This window comes from Artibeus jamaicensis, unplaced genomic scaffold (assembly GCF_021234435.1).
Source record: "Artibeus jamaicensis isolate MK-2021 breed Jamaican fruit bat unplaced genomic scaffold, CSHL_Jam_final contig_1132, whole genome shotgun sequence".
NCBI lineage: Eukaryota > Metazoa > Chordata > Mammalia > Chiroptera > Phyllostomidae > Artibeus > Artibeus jamaicensis.
Window position 1 is genome coordinate 5,381,827 of NW_026521221.1, and position 18,750 is coordinate 5,400,576.

General features: G+C 50.9%; 1 long non-coding RNA gene across 1 annotated transcript; it reads right to left on the reverse strand.

The window, feature by feature from the left end:
* Positions 1 to 198: 198 nt before the first annotated feature.
* Positions 199 to 13,275, reverse strand: LOC128627449 (uncharacterized). The gene is made up of 3 exons (XR_008391624.1): positions 13,050 to 13,275; positions 11,290 to 11,440; positions 199 to 1,558 (listed from the first exon to the last, which is right to left on the reverse strand). It is a non-coding gene; the product is annotated as an uncharacterized LOC128627449 (long non-coding RNA).
* Positions 13,276 to 18,750: the final 5,475 nt, after the last annotated feature.

The following is an 18,750-nucleotide window of genomic DNA, read 5'->3' on the forward strand; positions in this document are numbered from 1 at the left end:
AAATCATAGGGGCAATACATACACTTTTTAACAAGACGGGGCTCGGCTCTGCTGGAAGCCCCAGGACACTCTCCCTGCAGCTGTGAGAATGGGAAGCACCGTCTGAGGTGGGGTGTCTGATTCCCATGATTCCCAGCCCTGCTGCACCGAACGCCCCTGGGAGCTTGCAACCACGAGGGCTCTGACTCACCCCGGGGAGGCCGACTCAGCCGGACTGAGATGGCTCTGAGAGCAGCCGACACTGAGGCCACGGCCTGACCCGGATTCTCTTACCTGGGCCGGAGGAGGAGCTCAGTCCCCCTGAGCTCCGCCCACCTGATACCTGAAGTGAGGGTTCTAATGCAGGGAGGAGGTCGGGTGGGGATGGCAATTTTTGGGGCGCCCAAGCATCCATTAAACTTTGAGTCTTCAACTTTTCGCCTCGAAATGAGAATTACAGTGTGGGTTCGGCTGGGCACATCTGTGGGGCTGCAGCCCAGAAAACCCTGAGATGGGGCAGAGGGGAGAATTCCATCCTGGCCTGCGTCAGCTCCCCAGACCTCACAGAAAGGCCATTCTGCTTTCCTGCCTTTCCCCAGAGCCTCCCCGACGCAGGACTAGGCCTCAGGGTTGGGTCGAGACAGGGCAGGGCTGCACCTCACTTCTCTCTGCTCTTCTGGAGCCTTTTCTGTCCTTCCTCTTTGGCGGCTTTAAGTGGGGAAGCGAAGGGAGCAGAGAACCAAACAGTTTTTCTGGCTCCCTTAAACCGCATTCCCTAGGAGTTACTTATCGAACCTGAACGCTCCCCTGAGTGTCCTGAGTTGTAGCCGGACCGAGCGTGAAGGTACAGACGTCTGGTATCCAGTGTCTTTGTTCCCGGGAGCTTCGTGGAAGCTGCGCACCCTGGTTACTGTGCACCTCTGGGCAGGGATGTGGAGGGAACTGCACAGCACAGCCTTACACTTGACCTGGGACATCCCAGCCCAGGCTCCTGGCCCCGCCCTCTCCACCAGAGTCCTCAGGGGATTCCCCCCAGGTATCTCCCTCCAGTCCAGCTCTTAGGGGGCGCCCAGCCCATCAAACATATACATCCGAATATGCCTTTCAACATTCCTTCAACAGACGTCTCCTCCTGGCTGCCGGCCACGTGCCGGGCACCTGGGGACACGGCCGTGAATGAGACGGACAAGGGCCCTGCTTCTGCGGAGTTCACACTTGCGGTGGGTGACAGTAAGCAAATCGACCTAAGAAAATGTCAGGTAGTGATAAGAGGGACACAAGGGAGGCTGGTGGGACAGTGAACACTCGGGGTGGTGGGCTGCGTCGGAGAGGGCGTCAGGAAAGGACTCTCTGAGGGGAGATGCTGACTTGAGGCCTGGACGCTAAGAGGGACCTAGCCACTCAGAGGGGAGGGGGAGGAATGTTGCAGACATGGGGAATAGCAGGAAAGGCCTCCGAGGTGGAAACAAACTTGGGGGGTTGGCTGGAGCAGAGTGGGTGGGGTCCAAGTTCATTCCACGCGCACATGTGGAACTCAGGCCAATTCCAGGACATGACTGGACACCGGTGCGAAAGGTCCCTAAAAGGTAACGGGACAGTTGAGAAGTTTCCTGATGTTCTAGGAGAGTCTCCCCCAGGGACAGGGCTGCCTGCCTCCACCCGCCCCCCTGAAGGGCCCCATCTGAAGCCCAGGGCCAGCGGGACTCCTTTCAGAGTCTCCCTGGTTCTGCTTGTCACAAACTGCTGCTTTCTGAAATGCTTTCCCCGTGAGTCTCTGTCCCAGCGACAAGGCATGGAGTGGGCAGCTGGTGCTCCCGGAGTGAGCTGCCCGACACTCAGTCGACGAGTGTGGTGGGGCGGCGGCGTGTTCTGTGGGCTCCTGCGTGGAGCTCAGCATCGCAGGCGCTCTGGGACAACGGGCTCTCCCCGAGTTCCCCAAGCTGTTTGGCCGCATGCGACTTTATTTTTGCTGTTAATTAGTGCACCCCAGACGATCAGCCTGTTCCCTGGTGAAGAGGCTGAGCCTGGGGCCTGGGCTCGCCACAGTGAGAGGGAAGAGGGGATCTGCCCCTGCTCCCCAAAACCCGGGGGCTGAGAAGATTTCGGCCGTTTCGAGGTGGGGTAAAAACTCGGGGCCCCAGGATTCTCCCGTCCGTGCTTGGCAGCCACAATCCCTCCTCTGTAACTGACTGCGTGATGGTTGAACTATTAGTTTGTGTATGAGCCTGCTGAGGCCAAAATTAAGAAGCTGGTAGGAGAATGTACAGATACCAGCGCGTCTGGATATTTTAAGGGGTTGTGAAGTTTTTACTAAAAGCAGATCAGGAACAAGACAGAAACGTTGTGAATTTACTAACAGAAGCCACGCCACCCGGTAGCCAGCACCAGAGACTGCGGGGGGTCGGATAACCTTGTGCCTTCCTGCTAATATTGGCACGTACCAGCAGCATCCTCCGTCACACCCCACTCCTAAAGCTGAAGTGTGCATGGCATCAGAGACACGTATTATTCCGGTCACTGTCCTGGTGCTCTTTGGGGGAAGATTAGAGAGGAAAGCTCTCCCGGTTCCCAGGCTTAGCTGCAGGCCAGTGTCCGTAATCAGAAACCCAGGGGCGCACCCTGTAAGGCCTGCTGGACAGAGGGATCCAGAGCTGGTGGGGGTGGGCATCTTCAGAGTTGGATGTCTTCCAAGCCAGACACTGCCGTCTGCAGTGTGTAACTACTAGCAAGTTTCCCGCTTGCTACCGCTTCCTTTTGTGCCACCCAGGGACACACTCTCTCTGTCAGAGACTTAGCCCTGAAGAGGGATACAAGCTCAAAAGGGGAACGCTAGTTTCTGAGGGCATCACCCCCCGAAGGGCCCCTCTGCCGGCAAGTTTTAAGCGGTAGGAGCAGACGTGGGTTTTGTGGTGAAGAGCAAAGAGCCATTTGAACGAGGGTGTACTGAGCACCCCCTGGGGCAGCTGTTCCTGTGACTGAAGTCTGGTCGGCCAGAATGCGGTGCTGTGAGGGGGGCTGTTCCCCGGGGGGGAGGCTGGTCTTTGGGACCTGGCTTCCACATGTGGACTCCAGAGCAGAGGGAGGCAGAACGCCCCAGCTCCTCCCTGGAGCAAAGAGCCTCGGATAATGTGCTGTGCTTGTCGGGCCAGGCTGATGAGACCTCTTCTCGGTTACCTATCACCTTCACCTTGCGTGGTTTTGGAAGCACTGCACGGAGTTGGATGAACTGCTGCTCGGGTGTGCAGCAGGGTGCTGGCCAATCGGGGAGGCTCTGGACTAGAAGGAAGACGTGGGCAGAGCCAGGGCTGGGCTGATCAAGAGGCTGCTCCACCTGGACCTCTGGAGGTGGGGGGCGGGGCATGGGGGCTGTGGCGTCCTGGCTGAGAGCTAACCACGGTGCTGACTCACCAAGACTGTGGTCGAGAAAGAAACCCAGCAAGCTGGGGGCTCTCATGAGCCTTGGATCTGCAAAATATAGGCCAGGGAGCCTCAGCCGGAAGGGGCTGCAGTTAGTGAGAAACCAACCATTTTCTGCGCTCTCCCCATCTCTCTTTGATGATCTGAAATTACAAGAGGCCCAGCAGGACCCTGGGCATTACCCTCCCCAGTCCCCTGAGAAACCATGAAACCAGGTCAGGAAACAGGGTAAAGGGCAGAGGCAGCATCTCTCTCCAGGCCTCTCTAGGATTCTGCAAGTCCTCCCGTGCTCTTGTTGGTCTTCCTGCTCTGGCTGAACCCAGGTCTAGCAGATGCCTGTCTCAGTCCCTTGGTGAGCTCAGCCCTGTTTCCCAGGGAACTGGAATGACCCTGTCCAGAGTTAAGCAGACTGCATAACTCAGGGATGAAGGTTGGGAGTCAAGGGGGATAGGACAGTGGGGGTGGGGGTCCAGTTCACATTGTATTTCGGTAGATGGCACCCCCTGGAGTACAGCAAAGAAACCCTAAGACAGGTGTCTCAGTGTGCTGCACCCTCGCTCCAGCCTCCCTCCCCTCCCTAATGCCCCTGATGTCTTAAATCAGCACCTACCCTGTGCCTGGCCCATTAAGGCACTAAATAAATACCTGTTAAGTATATAATGGGGTGGTAGACAGAATAATGGTCTGCAAAGATGTTCATACCCTAATCCCCTGTGAATGTGTTACCCTCACGCAGCAAAAGGGATTTTGCAGGCGTGATTAATGTTATGGACCTTGATATAGAGAGGTGATCTCGGATGATGTGGGTGGGCGCATTCTAATCATATGAGTCCTTACGAGTAGCCAACCTTCCCTGGTGCCGTCAGAGAGAAATGTGACCATAAGGAAAAGCCGGAGGGATGGCAGAGTGAGAAAATTTGACTCGCCGTTACTGGATCAGAGATGTCGGGGGCTGTAAGCAAGGATCAGAGGAAGCCTTTCAGGAGCTAAGGGTGACCCCAGCTGACAGCCAGCAAGGAAAAGGGACCTCAGTCCTCCGACAGCCCCATGGAACTGCCGACAACAGAGTGAACCGAGAAATGCTTTCTCTCCTGGAGCCTCCGCAAAGGGAGGGTGCCCTGGGTTGTCATCCGGTGAGACTCCTGGGACTTCTGGCCCACAAAACTAAGACATATCTGTATTTTAAATTACTAAAGTTATGGTAATGTTCATGGAAACAGTAGAAAACTGATACAAGTGGTTACAGAGTGTAATGTATTTCACAACTGGTCATAATTTTCTTGCTTCTGGCATCGCCAGTAGCTGGTGGTGGAGAAGCCCATTTCATGGTTGGTGTGCTCTCGGGATAGGACCCTTCTGGTCCTATGTGCTTCTTGGCACACCAGGTTTACTTCCGTCCTGGCACCTGCTGCTGGCACCCCCGCCTGCCGGGCCCTTGGGATAGATGTCCCTACAGGGTGGTCTTTTCAGGGAGCACACAGGGCTGGCTCCCCTCTGCTTCCTGTCATCTCCGCTGCCCCAGAGAGGCAGCCGCTGGACCCTCACTCACCTCAGGCAGGTGACCCACACCCATGCCCTGCACTGCTCTCCTCCGAGTGCCCTCCTGAGACTGGTCTCAGGCTCCAGCTAATGCCTCTGGACCAGTCTGGGTCCAAGGAATCTGGTGAACCTCCTCCATGACAACGCTTGAGTCCAAGAAGCCCAGAGGCGGCTTCTGGACCCTCCCACCGGCCTGCGCCTGGCCCCCGCCCCACTTCCTGTCTCCACGTGACACAGTGGTGACCCGTCTGTGGGGGCTGCAGCTCGGGGAGCATGTGCTCTCTCCTCTCCTCAGATCTTTGGGGGGGGTCCCGCTCATTTCCTTCCTTCTGCCACCCAACTAGAGACGAGGCCGAGGGTTGAGGTCAGTGGTGGTGATGAGGATGGCAGGGAGAAGCTACGAGCCCTTCCTATTAGCTCTCCCCCTTCCGGGTAGTTTCTTTCATATTCATACTCCAGCGGCAGGAGATAGGGAGGCAGTTCCTGTTCCCTGGGGCTGTATTTCCACGGTGTGTTAAGTCACAGAAGGTTCAGTTCCCCCTGTATCTCACACTTCGGTCTAGACTTGAGTATCTTTGTTGTTAGCGGTCTTTGTGGGATTGGTAGGGGAGAGGGAGGGAGGGGGAGAGGGGGGGAGAGAGAGAGAGAGAGAGAACAGGTCATTTGCTTCCTCAGGTTCTGTTGTGCAAAAATTGAAGCCTTACAACACAGTGGGTGCTGTGTCCCGGCAACCAGGGCCGCAGCAGGACAGCTGTGCCTGGGGCTCTGTCTCCTCAGGCCCATCTCAGTGCCCCTGTTAGTCACCCAGGTTGGGTTTGCTTCGTCCCTTGCTTTCTCTGGGCCCCAGTCTTCTTACTCTAGCCCAGAAGGAAGTTGTAGCATGAAAAGATCCAGTGCTCATAGGAGATGGTTGATGCTTTCAGCCTGCAGTCTCCTCAGGGTCCATTATTCAGTCTGTTTCCTCAGGGCCCACGGGTGGCCGGTTGGGGACGGACCCATGAAACGCCTGGGTTTGCTGTTTTAGGAGCCGCCTCAATATTCCATGGAGATGAGCCCTGGCCCTGATTTATACTTTGAGCCTGGAAAGCCCCTAATCAAACTTAAAATCAGAACTGGGTAGACTACACAGAGCCCCTCGGAGTTCCTCTTGTGGTTCCCCAGAAGAGGAGAACCGACCGGTCGGGGGGGTTACGGACCACTGAGGTCAGTTATTTCAGTTCAGTCACGGCCTCCTGGCTCAGTTCCCCTCCGCCGGGACCTCACAATCTGAGAGGTTCCTCTTTGGGTGGTGATGTCACTTTTAGGTGAGATCAACATTGGGCAAAACAGTGGAGCCCGTCCTGGGGCCATTCACTGTCCTCTGGGCCGCAGCCTTCAACGTGGGGGCCCTTGCAGGGCGAGGACCCCGCGGCTGGGAGCCTCTGCTTGCGGAGGGCTGCGTGTGCCGCGGCTGCTGTGTGGCCTGTGAGCCCCGCCCCCTTCATCCCACAGCACCCTATGTGGGGACACGCTCTCCTTGTTCTCGGGACAGGGAGGTGCGATTTCTTGGGAATCAGCCTGAGCTCATGGCAGCAGCCGGAGTGCTGGTTTCCTATCCCAGCCTCTCACTTGGTGGCTTTGGATGAGATATACACTCACTCTGAGCCTCAGGTTTCTTATCTGTAGAGTGGTTCCCTAATTTACGACGGGGTTGTGAGAATGAAATGAAATGAAACAGGTGATTCATGATGTCCTCCACCTCCGCCCCCCAAACACAGAGCGTGGCTTTGACGTGGTCCCCCAGTAACTTGTGGCTACCAGCAGTGCCAACTAAAAGTCATCGGGCAGAGTCTTTTTCAAAGCCTTTGAAGCCTCTCTGCTCCCGCCAGGAGCAGAGAATTCATCACCACCCCAGGGCGCTGTCCCACCAGAGAGACGTGCCCCCACATCCCCCCTTCAGCCCCAGGGGTGGGCTTCCACGTGGAGGGCCGGCCTTTCACTTCCAGCGCCGTCTGACCTGTCTCTAGTCTTACGCAGTGTTCTTACTGATTTTGTGGATGTGGTTAGCTTAGCTTTTTGCTAGCCTTTCAGTGAAATAATGTCTAGTAGCATTCCTTTTCATTTCCCGTGTGCCTTCATTTTTCCAACAGCCAGACTACGTAAGTTTTGCTCCACGATTGGTTTAACCTCTTGAGTGAAGGCGCCCAGTCCAGCAGGGCCTTGCTGATCCTACTATTGAGAGTAAAACTGCCACCTAGTGGCGGTAGGGGGTGTGACTGCCTTTTCAGGAGCACTGGTTGCTGGTATCTGAGACAAAATTGAGCTGCTGATTTTCTTTTACACTAACTTAGAAGATGTGATTCAGATCAGACCAAACAACATATCTGCCTCAAGAATCAGACCGACACGCACCAGTCTGCCAAACTAGAACACTACATTTTTTTTTTTGATTAAAGTTAAATTGAAATGAAGTTACACAAAAACTAAATAAGCAAACCAAGCCATAAACCACCTAAACCAAATTGCAGAACAAGGAATGGTTTTTTTCATTCACCCAGCACACACCCATCTAGTTCTGGGCTGGCTCTGCTCAGCACTCAGTCTGGTGATTTCGGTCAAGTGGGGGAGACTATGGAGCAGAAGAGCACAAGGGACACCTGCCCCCTCCACAAAGCAGTGGCATCAGAGTTCCCTGGTTAGGGAAGGTCAGATTTTTGCCAGGCTGGGGGAAGCGAGGGCTCAAGGGGCACCCCACCTGACTGAAGGAGGAGCCGTGCCATGCCAGGGTGGGGGGAGCAAAGGGGCGAGCTCAGGTGTCGGTGAGGTGTGTAGTGTGACTGAGAGTGCAATTCAGTCTGAACTTGCAGGGGTGTCCAACCGGTGACCCATGGGCCGCATGGGTCCAGGATGGTTCTGAATGTGGCCCAACGCAAAACCATGCATGTGTTTAAAACATGAGATTTTTCTGGTTTTGTTGGTGTTTGCATAGTTAATGTGTGGCCCACAACAACATTTCTCCCAGTGGGGCCCAGAGACGCCAAAAGGCTGGACAGCCCTGGAAAGCCTTGAACCAGCAATGCACTTGGTGGCCACATACACACTCTATGGGTTTATTTGCTACCTACTTCACTCAAAATAGGTGTGCAAAGGTATGAGACACTGAGAGATGTTTAAGAAGACTTGGAAGCATGTTGTTTGTAAGTCTCCCAGATCAGTCTATAGATTCAAAGCAAACCCAATAAAAATCCTATCAGGTTTTTTCCTCTGTGTGGAAAGTGACAAGCTACTTCTAAAATTCATTTAGAAATGCAAAGGGCCAAGAAGGGCCAAGACAATTAAAACCTTACAGCAACCTGTGAGCAGATGCTGTGTCCCAGTGACCAGGCATCGGCAGGACAGCTGTGCCCAGGGCTCTGTCTCCTCAGGCCCGTCTCAGTGCCCCTTTTAGTCACACAGGTTGGCTTTGCTTTGTCCCTGGCTTTCTCTGGGCCTCAGTTTCCCTGAGCTAGACCAGAAGGCACTCATGGCGCTGAAAACAAATCCAGCCCCGATATGAGGAGACGGCTGGTGCTCTCCGCCTGCAGCCTCCTCGGGGCTCATCACTCGGTCTGTTTCCTCAGGGTCCACGGGTGGCCCGTTGGGGGCATATTAAGGAGATATTAAGACTTACAATAAAGCTAAAGGAGTTAATCATTAAAAAGCTGGCAGTATCTATCAAAAAGGAATATATGCACACCCTCCAACCCAGCATTTCCACTCCTGGGAAAAGATGCACGTATATTGAACAAAACCTTACACTAGATGATCAAAGCGGCACCATTCTTGACAACGCTCAGCTGTGACTATTCGAATGCTCAGCAACTTGGCCCTCTCTTCGCACAATGGAGTTTTATTCAGCAACAGAATGAACTATTTACAACTACACACGCCACCATCGATGCGTTCTACAAACACAATGTTAAGAGAAAGAAGCCAAACTCAAAGGAATGCATAGCGTACAATTCCCATTAATGAAGCATAAAAATGGCCCAAACTAACGTGGTAATTGTGCTGTCAGCTCTGATCCTTCACCGTTCCCAGTGTCCAAGCCCTTCACCATGTGACTGCGGGTCCTCTCACTAAAGATGCGGAGGGCATTTCCCCAGCAGGGCCAGGCAAGGCGTTTACCCTGGGTACACATTTAAGGGGTTGCAAAAACCTCAGTAGTCAAGAACAACAAAATTTCAATGCAATGTTTTTTTACAAAATTTTTTTGAGTCCCCACCTTACGATATGCCCATTGATCCTATAAAGAGAGAAATAGAGAGAGAGAAAAAAGAGAGAAACGTGATAGAGAAACATTGGTTGGCCAGCTCCCACACACGCTCTGACGGGACTGAACCCACAGCATTTTGGTATATGGGATGATGCTCCAACCACCTGAGCCACCTGGCCAGGGCTTTTCTTCTTTTTTTTTAAGATTTTTTTTTTTATTTTTTAAAAATCAAAGTACGTAAAAACAGTCCACGGTGAACGAAATACCGACATTTTTAATAAAGATGGAAACTGACCCTGAGCTGCTCTGTCGGATCCTGTGCTGCACAGACGGGAGGCTTGTGTATTTCAGTTCCCTTACCCTCCCCCGCTGCCGCCACGGCCACGCCCTGCTGGCCTGCAGGAGGGGAGCTGTGCCCCACGCCTGCACATTCTGAAAGATTTAAGACAGCCGAGACAAGCAGAGGTGCCCACACAGCCACCGCAGCGAGTGACCCGTGACGTCCTGCGTGAAGTTTGGTGGCTGTTTGTGGGGCAGCAACAGCCAGCTGACACACGGAACTCTGCAGTGAAACCTCGGGGTAGAGGCTGCCCTCGGGAAGCGGGTAAGGCCCTGAAGGAGGGGGCTGCAGGGGGCTGCAGGGGGCTGCAGGGGGCTGCAGGGGGCTGGTGAGTTCTGTTTCTTGAGCTGGGGGCTAGTTAGGTTCAATTTGTAAAACTTCATTAAGCTATATATTTATGATCTGTGCATTTTCTACATTTTTATTACATTTGAGCACAAAAATTAGAAAATATAGGAGACATGGCCCCTACCAATTTTCGAGGACAGTTTAGCTGAGATAAGACACACAAAAGAAAAGTTACAAGCATCAAGGACTGATATAAAAATCCAAAATAAATTGAATTCAAACCAGTGTTTAGAAAAATCTGTGAAATTATTTATTTTGAACTCTACCCACTATTATTTATAAGAAAGCACTTAGAATTATTTGGGCCATTATTTTTTTAAGCTTCATTAGGCCCAGACAAATATCAAAACATAAAACTATTCTTGGACACAGCATTTCATTTGATGAGTTTTTGCTGAATTCATCTTTGCATTTACCTTTAAATTAACCTCATTCAATGAAAAGAATTATTACGATCGCCATTTTTTTCAACTATACACCTATTGCCAATGTGTGGAAGATCAGAAAGCATAGGTTTTCTATGCACAGGAATTAGATATAATTATCATTCAGCATCAAATGTTTGAGGAGCAATTGATGATCTATTCGTCTGTCCCTGTCTGCTGCCTACTTGTCTGTCTGTCTGTCTACCTTAGCGTCGACTCTGAGGGGGATGGGAAGATCCCCTCATCAATCTGATGCCAGAGAGCAAGCACGTCTGCTTCAAGACTTAGATAAAGGGGGGGGGGAACTCGCATCTAAATCATATACCTTGTGATTTCTTGCTACTTATTTCCCAAAAAACACATCCAACCATTTATGTCGTGATCCCTCTGGAGAAAACAAACTCGTACTTGGTACCAATCTTCTGCCAGTCCAGGTGTGTCCCACGCACCTGGCCGCGACAGTGCCCTGCCTGGACTCTCCCAGCAGAGGAGCGCCGGGCACAGTGCCAAAACTTGACCTACACGGACCCATTGAGTCTGGACACTTCCTGGCGGGATGTCCGATCGTTATCTCCTCCTTACAAATGAAGACACAACCCAGAGACGCCGCCTCACTCAACTGAAGCCCCAGAACGAGGCGCTGGCAGAGCTCACCCGAAGCCCAGCGCGCTGCCCGGCTCTGGGCCCGCGCTCTTCGCCACCAACACCGGCTTTCCAACTGCGCCTCGAGCTGACGATTGCGAAGACGCTGTGCCAACTCCTTTTCAAAGTATTTTAGAAACAGAGCTACCTCCCCCTACCTGAGAGCTGGTACAAACCCAAACTTTTATGTACATCAGCTTTGCTTGGAGTGGAAAGGGACACATCTAAGGCGTGAGTTTATAATAATAAATGAGATCAACCCGAAACTAGTGACTTAAAATAATCTTTTAAAATGTATACCTTCTTGTCTACTATTCTCTTTTGACCATGTCACGCAATAAGCCTGTGTGCTGTTTTTGACTCACCAATAGTTCCGTGAACCTGACTCGTTAGTCACAGGTGACGGCCCTTTACGACTCGGCACCCAGCACGTGCGTGGGACGGTGCGTGCTCCGGGTCCGGGCTCGCCGATGCGTCCACGGGACTGAAGTAGATGTCTGCTGGCTCGCGGTGAGTCTGCAGGGAAACGGGAAGCAAGTGAGTGGAAGTGGTGCTCCGTGACGCCACCTAGCAGTGCATCCGTAAGTTACGTGAGTCTTTGCACCGACAGGAGGAAGACAGTGGTATTTCTGGGTATAAAACCTCTCCATCTGATTTGCTCCTTCTGCGTTTCCTAGTTGCAGTCCTTTCACTCTCCCCTCCTCCTCCCCACCCAGCAGGAATAAAAAGACAAGCGGCCAGCGGAATCACCGAACAGCTCTGGCTGTCAGAACACTGCAGCTTTCAGAGGCCGTGATTCCCACTTTCCAGGTCCACGTGGATTCCTTTCCCTCCCTGGGCCTCGCAGAGCCCCAGGCTGTGCACACAGGCCTGCCTTCCTCCCTCAGAGTCGGAAAGGTGGCTCTCGGACAGAGGGTGGGAAATCTAGCACAGGTGGCAAACACAAGGCCGAATCCGGCCCTCCGCCTTGTTTTATCCCGCCCAGCACCTTGTTTCTACCCGCGGCAGCACTGAGCTCTCTCTTAACTGGTAAGAAGTAGTTACATTTACACAGTCCTAAAATTCCATTCAGCCCTTTGAAGGCAACTGCGAAACCTATGTGGCCCCCGGTGAAAATGAGTTTGACACCCCTGCCCTAGAGGTTTCCTCAAGTCCCCTAGCCCCTCCTCTACTCCCTGCCTGTTGAGAAGGCATTTCTGGGGAGACTGTCCTCAGCTCACAGTCCTCTCTCCGTCACAGCTGAAGACTCACAGCCAAAAGAATTCCTGAGTGCACCAGCGACAACCTCTGCTAAGGCCGCCTGTTACTTTTCTTGCAATTTCTATCATAAGGAATTGCAGTTCCTGCTTGTTTTAAATAAAGTGCTGGTTCTAATCACCTTCAGTAGCAACACATTCTTGCTCCTTAACCAAATCAGTCACCAATTTCTTAAAAAAAAACAAACAAAAAACTCAGCTACCATTTATGAGCTTTCCTTCTGGGCAAAGTCCTGATCTAGATGCCCCAGGGCAGGCAAGCTGAGAGTGCAGGTCTGCCCTGGACATCGGCAGCTGCTGGACAGGAAGTCGGGGTGCACACCGCCCAATCAACCCCAGCACTGCGATGGGTGGGCTCTGATGGGGGGTGACAGTGGGATACTCAGGGTGAGACGGACTCATTTGGACAAGGGGTGCAGAGAGGCCTCCCTGGTCAGGATCCATGGATTACTCTGAAGAAAGCGTGCCTCCTTTCAGTTCTCATCTTACTCCGGACATTTGTTATTTTACTCCAAATTTACCACTAGCGTCTTCAATTCAGCCTCCAGCCTCCAGCTGCGCTCCACTAGGAGCCTTCTAGTTCAGCCCACGGCTAAGGCTCCAGTCACCAGAGCACAGGGGTTCCCCCTTTGGGTGACTGTGCACCCAAATCATCCAAGACAACCTTCTCCCTGGATTCAGACTTTGGTCAACAGTGAACTGATCCTGACTTTTAGAGTTAAGCAGGAAAGATTTTTTTGGGGAGGGGGCAGGGGGAGAAAGCAGCTATATATTACATACAAACTCAATTATTTCTTCATTTGAAAAAAAAAAATCTACCCTAAAGAAGACCTGTTAACTGTCAGCGAACCTTGGCAGTAAATGCTCACCTTTGATGGTCTGGAGCAGAAGACGCGCATCTTGGAAGCAGTGCTGACCAACACCGCCAGGGTTTTGAGTCTTCCTCCCATCTCAATAAGGTGCAGCTGGGATCCGCCAGCAGGCCCACGTGGGAGCTCATGGGCTCGTGGCTGCATTTAGAATCACGTGGGTGCACGTTAAAGCTTCAGTTTCTTGGGTCCCAGCCCTAAAGAGTCCATTGCAGTAGCTCTGAAGCCAGGACCTAAAGATCTGTCTTTAAAAAGCTCTCCAAGGGAGTCAGAGCAAGTGAGATTTGGAAATGGTTGCTGCAGGCCCTGTGTGAATGGCAGATAGAACCTGGGATGAGTGATAGTGGATTAATGCTCTCAGGTGACTTCACTTCCAGGAGTGTTCTTACCCACACGGTCCACAGCTGACTGAGGGGAGAGAGAGCAGTTTGCGGGGCAGGGGTGACGGTGGTCACCATGTCTCAGCTGGGTGCCCTGGGCTGGTCTCTGTTTGGCAGGTCATTTCCTGGGAATGTGACACACCATCAGGATCACACATGCCACAGGTGATAGATATTAAGTGACTAGAAAAAGAAGTCATCCATATCGTTGCCGTCCCCGCACTCCCACTTTTCACGTGTCCTCACTTCTTTCCCTTTGTATTCTTATGACCACACCCGATGCTCCACTTTTATTCTCCTGCTAGTATTCCACTGGACATTTCCTCACAATCTTACAGAAGCTTTTCGATTTTTTTTTTTTAACAGCTGTGTGTTCTTGCCAGGGTTTAGTGTACCTGGGTCTCCACCGCATTGGTGGATTTTAATACTTGGCACCAATCAATGTCCGGGAGATTGCTGGGGCAACGCACTCACACGTCCACACGTTAGGTACAGTCCCTGACAGCGGTGCCGGCCCGTGTACTGGAAGGGCCTGGGAGTCACTGTTGGAAGCCGTTCCGCGGTTCCCTGACGGTGTCACTCTCTGAATGCAACACCCAGATCCGACCAGGAGATGGTGCTGTGGATCAACTTTTCACCCCCAATATTCTGCAATGCAGGTGGTTTTCTGAGAACCCAGGCGAAGTATCTTCAGTTAGCTTTCATTCCTTTCCTATTGGGGATAATAAACCGCTCAAATCTGTGTGTGAAAGAAAATCTTTACAATAAATAACTTTTAGCTAGGGATGATAGATGATGATGGACTGACTGAACTCTGCTCTAAAACCTAGGATCTGAACTTCACACTGAACTTAAACTTGGAAAAGGTAACGAGTATTTACTGGTATATTCCGGTTGCCAAGAATGAGGTTAGAGGACACGTGTGAAAAAGTCTGGAGACCAATCTGGGGCTTCCTGCTGCTCTAAAAGCAGCACAGGAACGTAATTTCAATATAAATGGAGTTCCAAATAATACATATGTTGTCCTCGGTTTAACCGTGAAACTGTCAGGCAAAGTTGCTATCTCCAAAGTTAGCATGAGGAAAACATCTGAGGCCAAAGGCCATGATATTTAGCCTGCTCAAGCCTTTGTAACCACTAATGTAGTTGGCTCACTTTTCTAGCACTCTTGAGAGAATGCTAACAGACTGTTTGGTGTTCTTATTGTGTATTTATAACTTCTTCTGGTATTTGTAGTTAGAATGTGGTCTGCTGGAATGGAATTTCATTTTGGATATGCATGCAAATAACATGACCGTGACACTGTAAATTTCCCACAGATCCTTTTAGCAATAGGGTGTTTTTATCCCAGAGGTGGGGTCCCTGCATCATGTCTGAGACTGTCTCAGCCAATCAGCTCAGTTGGTTTGAGTATGGCTGTAAGACGTCCAAGGTCACAGTAACCGTCCATGGCAAGATCGGTCGAGTTGGAGACAAGAGAGCCAGGCTCCAAGAGGAATGTGCTCTAACCCAGGCGATGTGTGAGTTATTGGTAACACGGAAAAATGTTATAATGAGCATGGCTCCGTGTTCCTTGATGCTTAACAGAACAGCGTGCAGTGAGGTCATCCTTGCTGCCGGAGCCGTGTCTGTCTGTGTAGGGCAGCGCCTTCCTAGGAAGGAAGTCAATTCCGAGTTTGATCTACGTGCCTCTTCATGGGACTGACTACCTGTGTCTCCTAAGACTTTTACTACCACACATGGCAATTAGGAAGACATGGAGAGATAATGATGCTTGTTCACAGAATCAAGAAATGGCTTAATAGTGCATGGTGGTTCTTCCACTGGGGGGCCCCCATCAGCTACCCAAGTTTAGGAAAACTGCAAAACAGGTTTCTCGTTTTTGTGTGCTGCCTCTGGGGTCTCTCTATGAGCCACTGTGATCCAGGTATATACTTGAGATTTATAGTTGTTTACGTGGGAAGCCAAATCTCACATGAATCAGGAAAGGGACTTTTCATATGAAGAATAAATATTTGCGCTCTATGTAGATGGAGAAGAAAGTGCCTTCCTTGAGGTGAATTTCTGCTGCTGGCTGGTTGGACGTCTGGTACATATATCATAACACTGGCTAAGGGGCTGGTTCTGCGCTGAGCACAGGACGAGCATCCCTTCTGTTGGTCCTCACAATACCTTGTGAGGTAGGTGCGGCTATTATCTGCACTTTGAAGGATGAAGAAATAGGCTCACGATGGTGAAGTAATTCCTCTGGCTACTCAAGGGCACAGTCATAATTGAGTGCAGGCTAAATAAACCCAAGGCCATGTTCTTAAACCCAATCCTATCCTATTCAGCCTATAACTTATCAGAAACAACCTAATTTCAATCTGATACCTTTTTGTCCCCCAAACAGGGTTACACACTTGTCATCCTGCAAGTGGGGAGTAGGCTCCCGTTGCTGCACTCAGACAGGCCTTTTTAGTTCTCGCCAACAGGCCGCAGGTACGTGGGGAGGGTGAGAATCACAGGGTTGGTGTTCCTGTTTTTTACTAAGTCTTGCCTGTGTGTTTAACATCTCTCCTTGGAATGTGAGGCTACATTTCCTCTATTGTTCTCTGCTTGGGTCTCTGTCAAAAATTGTAGCCAACAGGAAAAGACCCATTCAATATTGTTACACTGAAACACTCTGCTCATCTCAGAGCTCAGCAAGGCCCTGCACTCAGTAGGAAAGGCCCGCCTGAGAGGGCATCTAAGGTTCCATCCGTTGTTGCTTGAGCATGTGCACTGGGGTCTTGTCCTTTCAGATTATCTTCCTTATTTCTTGCAACACAAACACTATTCTTACAAAGGAAATTTCTTCCACAGTTAGTCACCAAGAGGATACATTTTTCTCTGTATCACTGACACATGTAGCTTTAAAGCAAACATAAATAAAGAATTGGTTTTAAGTCTTTAACTTGGGCACATGGTTTCAGAAGTGTAGAACCTACTGCTTCTCCCTTCACTTGGGGGTTTGTTGTCATTTCCATGGGCAGACCTCTAGCAGTGAGTGCCTGCCTGGGGGTGACAGTGTGGCCCTTTGCTACAGGGGCTTGGATCAAGGGAATGTCATTGTAGGCAGGTAGGGAAGGCTTCACGGACGTTGGACATGAGATGGCCCGTGAAGGAGGTGCAGAATTTGAACTGATAAGGAGTGGGGCGGGGCGTTTCAAATGGAGAAAATGGTCAGAGGAGCCCAGATTTAAATGCTGGGACCGAGCCTGTTGGTGTCGGCTGGGGACCCTGAGAGGGATGGAAGGTGACTGGCGTGTGTGGACTGGAGGCAGGGATGTGGCCTAGATGGATGAGGAAGGGGGAATTAACAGAGAGAGTTGTGGTGTTGGCAGGGTACCAAAGGTAATGGTGTATTTTAGCGTGGACTTACCTCTGGAAACCATCTATGCCAAACCTCACGTCTTACAGCCACCGCGATGAAGGTTCAGGGTGGTGAGGCAGCTTTCCCAGGGCCTTGCAGGGTATAGTGGCAGAAGGTCATTCATCGCTTGCTTCTTTGCACATTCCTGCCTCTGTGCTTGGTCTGAGATTAAACAGCAAGCTGCTGTAGGCCAGGGAGCTAGGAAGCTCTGTTAAGGCCCAGTCTGTGTGCTAGGTGTACGGAACAGAGAGAAGACGGAAAGTCAGAAGGAGGGCTATTATTACTATATGCCTTGGCTGTTGGCAAGGGGACCAGGGAGATAATCAAATATACTAAAGAAGCTGGTAAGACCCAATACAGGGACTAGAGAAGAGGAATATAAACTGATTGCAAGTTTCTGATTGGTTTCCAAGTTTTGGTAGAATAGTGTCAAGGAAGCAAGGAGGGTGGATTTTGAGTTGGAGTTTGGAAATGTTTGGTGAACTGACTGTGAGATGGACAACTGGAAATAGTGTTCATGCGTTTCACCTAAAGGATACTTACTGAACACCAACTATGAGCTGCTGTGCTAGGCGCTGAATAAACAAGCACTATGCTCTTGGTCTGGGACCTCCCAGAGCTTTCATTCCGGGGTTTCCTTAGCTGACAGACCCCCTGGAGTGATGACGCTGGAGCCCCGGGGCGCTGTGGTGCTTGGCAGGTGACCTCTCTCGGGCAGTGAGGACAGAGTGAACGGCAGAGGGCTGCAGACAGAATTGCAGGAAAGATGCCACCATCCTCAACAGGTTGTGAGCTTTAAATACAGTGTCCTGAGGGTTTTAAAACCACCTTTTTCTCATTTCTTTTTATTTAAATCCATTATTTGAACTTATCCCCACCAGAGAGTTTTCTAAGATTCAAGAGAAGAGTGAATGAGTAAACAGGCTGTCAGGGGGGCGAATTCCAGTGAACAGAGTGAGTGATTAAACAGGCTGACCCAAGAAAAGAGGTGACAGATTCTAACTATATTTAAAAAATTCCCCTGGCCCACTGAACTAGCACCGGCACCATTTTGGGGGGGGTTCATTTCTCAGGATTCTTCAAGCTTGGCCTCCCTCCACCAGTGTTAAGTGCTAAGCCCTCTCTCTCTTTTTTCTTTCTCTAGTTTTAACCCAAGCTTGGACTAGCCTTAGGTAGATTAGGAAATTGTGACCAATGGGACCCTAGATGATGTAGGAGGTCAAGGCCAGGCCTGGGAGCACCCCACAATCTCCCGATTAATATGCAAAGGTAGTTATCTGAGAAAATCCTTTTGCATATCAATACTAAAATTAGTATTGACTTACATTTAATTTTATTAGGTTTAAAACGTCTACAGACCTCACAGAAGCCATCACAGTGTAAATCCTACAGGTAAAAGATCAACTGTTAAAAGGGAATCTGCAATGAAAAAAATGGAGACATCATCTTAGTGATGATGTTCTTAATAGTCTTTTGCAGACACGTCTTCTTTGGGTGGGATGTGTATTGAGAATGACCATAGACTTCACCTTTTGAAAGACTAAAATTGTAAATTCCTCAAGGGCAGGATGGCGCCGTTCTCCAGATGCGCATCTGTCCTGCCCACCTTCCATTCTGCGTCAGTGTCTGGGTGTGCCCTCTTTCCCCTGCTCCTGGAAACGCTGTTGGTCCACTTCTCCTTTTCCCTCTCTCTAAGTGTAGATTTCTCTATCCTGCCTCTCACTTTTTCCCCTCTGGACACAGAGTGACCCAGAATTTTGCTTCTGTCTGCTCTGATCCACCAAGTTTTTACTTTAAAGTTCAATTCTCTGGATGGCATTACTTCCTCTCTGTTACTGTTCCTGGTGGGGACTGGGGAAGGTCTGTCCAGGGCTAGATTACAATCACCTCCGTTACTGGAATGTCTGGGAAGGCCGGCGTGGGAGCC